The sequence below is a fragment of the Xiphophorus couchianus genome, chromosome 15 (genome assembly GCF_001444195.1).
Source record: "Xiphophorus couchianus chromosome 15, X_couchianus-1.0, whole genome shotgun sequence".
NCBI lineage: Eukaryota > Metazoa > Chordata > Actinopteri > Cyprinodontiformes > Poeciliidae > Xiphophorus > Xiphophorus couchianus.
This window is the reverse complement of record NC_040242.1, coordinates 18884807-18888035: the sequence shown is the minus strand read 5'-3', so window position 1 is coordinate 18888035 and position 3229 is coordinate 18884807.

Genomic DNA, 3229 nt, shown 5'->3' with positions numbered 1-3229 from the left:
CCTGATGGCTGCGGTCGAAACATCACGCCGAAGGAGTGGTTGGGACTGGCCGATGGAAACCCAGAACCCAGCACCACCTGTGCTCTGCGTGAGACTTTTGGAGACATCTTGGAGCTGTTTACATGCAACGTTCTGCATAGTCTCCACAAGGAAAGCTGCACTATGAAGGACTTGAAGGCGGGCGTGGGCAACAAAGTTCCCGAAACCTTCGCTAAAGTCCTGGAGATCGACGAAGACATCAGTACCAAGCACACACAGAATTTAAACAGACTCATTGTGCAATATCTGCTGGCTAGAGTCAATCACAGCTTGGACTCAGGTGCTCCAAGAGATCATGTTGAGCAAGCACCTTGTATGTCAATAATCAGACATATGGTTGATGAAACCAATTTGGTCATGCAGGACCTTTTGGATAGATTGCGCGCATCTGGTGAGGAATTCAAGAAACCAGCCGACGGTAAAACTTGTGAGCCGAAATCTAAGATTAAAGGTCTGATGGGGAAGATCAAGAAATTTTTCAGAAATTTCACTGGTAAACATTCATCGAAGGTGGCTCCAATGATCATCCAGGAGCAACCAAAAACCTCTCTGGCTGAAAACAAGTACACGCTGAGCATCCAGGTGGAAGATGTCGACATCATTTCGTACATTAAAGGATGTGTAGCAGAGGCTCGGCCGGCCAAAGACAACAACAGAACTACGGCCATGGCAGCCGTTATTCCTCTAGAAGTCCAGGCAACCGCAGAATTACACAAAGAGCCTAAGGTTGATAAAATCTCACCTGCTGAGCCGTTCGTTCCTCTTGATGTTGCAGATGTGGAGAACTCTGTACCAGAGACTCAGTCAACCAAAGATTCACAGGAAATAGAAGGGAAGCCAAAGTTGGTTGAAATCTCATCCATGGAAGCCTTCTTTCATCCGGTGATCTTGTTGACTGAAAATCTGCTGGAAAACGAACCAGAAACAGAGTCCATCAGCAAACCAGAGGAAGGCCAGTCTGAAGAGGTAGAGATGAGAAAGACGGCCGTGAGAAGCCTGGTCAGAGATGTGATCAAGAAGATTATTGACAAGTCAGGACACAAATACTACCTCTAGAGGAATATAATGCTATCTGTGACCGACTCTTTGAGAAACTCTGGTCTGAAACCAAACCCAGAGTCCTCACCATTAGCCCGGACAAGATTACACACCAGGGAAAGGCCATCTTCAAGGACCTGCTGAAGGTGTGCAACAAGGCAACGAACATCCTCCTTCTCCTGCAGGCAGGGACGCCGATAATAGAGAGAAATGTACTGACAACAATGGAAAACCGACTTCAGCCTCGGTGGAAGACGATCAGTCCATTAAAAAGGCTTTCAGGGAAGCGGTAGAAAACCTCCAAGAAAACCAACACAGGCTTTACATTTGGCTGTAAATGAATTACAGCCATATGTAATTCTGAGGGAAATTTAGTATAGTTAGTTCATTTTAGATTTCCCATTGATTTTTCTCCTCTTTCAACTCTGCCACTGTCCATTTTGACGCTTTTATGTCAGCGTAGAGCTTCCCCCTTTTGATTGACACCGCATTCAACCAATAATGTTCTGAAATGGCTTTTCCTGGGCCAATAATACCCAGAGAGCGGTTTGAGCTCATTTTGACATGCCTGTATTCTTTCTGGAATATTTCTGACGGGTCAACTCGGAGTCAGGCTCTGTGCGCCCTCATGCGTAACGGTGTTTACAAAACTTTTTCTCACCAACGGAGAGCCACGTTGTCAGAACGTGTCAAAACTGGACGCATTTCTTAAAATAGAACTTCAACACAACTCACTGGAGTGGATAATTATGGCCGTAAGAGTGCTGCTAAGTTTTGGATTTTAGAATACCGGAAGCTTTTAGTCATCCGCTGCTACAGTCAGAGCGAGGTGGGTAGAGCGTACAGTAAGAGCGCGCATGGGGAGGAGGAAGTAGACGGTACCGCTAGAGAGCGGGAGAGAGGGGGGGCAAAGTCGGTACGGTTCGAGAGCGGGCGGGGAGGAGGCGGGGCTTGTGTACCGTTAGGGTTAGCCCTGTTGTAGGGCTAGAAACGGTCGCAACTCTGTCTCATGCCGTCGCAATCACGGAGTTGTCCCATATTTGGCCGTTAAATGTGCGTCCCGTATTGAACCGATACATAACTGTCCGATAGACACGCCTATAATACACACATCAACACTATGTTTAATAATAATGACCAAAATAAAACACAGGAAATATTAAGGTCAGCTACATTCTCGTGGCGGGAGCTAAAAGGACCCCAGAACGTTGCGGGCCGTCGCTGAACGTCATGGTTGCCTAGAGACGGACACTACGCAGCCGCGGTGAGCTGCTATCAACCCGCGTATTTTTAAAAGGTCCTCGACCCGATTCCAAGTCCTTAGAAGCAAAAACGCGTTCAAAAATACAGACGTGAGTGAAAAGACGCGCATTATGAGCTGAACAATTTCAGAGAGGATGGATATTGTGTACATCGAAAGGCAAAAAAAAAAAAAGTGTCCGTCGTGGCGCAGTGTGCTGGACAGAATGGATCAGGAGAGGAACTGCAGACCCGTCAGAACCTAAAGAACCAGAAATCAGCGTCTCTTCATCTTCAATCATCTCCCGAGGCTGACATGGTACAGAACATTTAGCTATGATTTTAGTTTCTTATTGTGATTTTAGTTTGATTATTATTGCTTAGGATGTTGAGTTTGGATATTTAATAAATAATAGCATTAGCCAAAATAAGTGGCCATTTAAAGAACACATACTGATAGATTAACACTAAATACATAAATAGTTTCAACATTACATTACTTTCTGTGTGTTTTATTCACAAATGTTGATATATTTTATAAATAGTTGTTCAGTGGTCATTTAATGTATTATTTCACTAATGTTTTATTAATGTGGTTTACCAGTTTGGATAATCTGACTTCCTATCGATGAAGAAAAACACGCTAAGCAAAAATGCACCAGACTTGCAGGCCAGGGGCAGTTCTAGACGGGGGCCAACAGGGGTTCTAAAGAAATTATACTAAATAAATGTCTTTTTTAAATATTCAGTGGTAGATATGTTTTTAACTTTCACAATTTTATTTTAACAATGAATTAAAAATTATAGTGCTGCACTTTTAGCTGCTGTATCGAGAAAGAATCACACTTTCCATCTGCTAGATCAGGATCTGCCAGTGTTGTATAAAGTACTGAAATCTCAGAGTCAAGTAAAA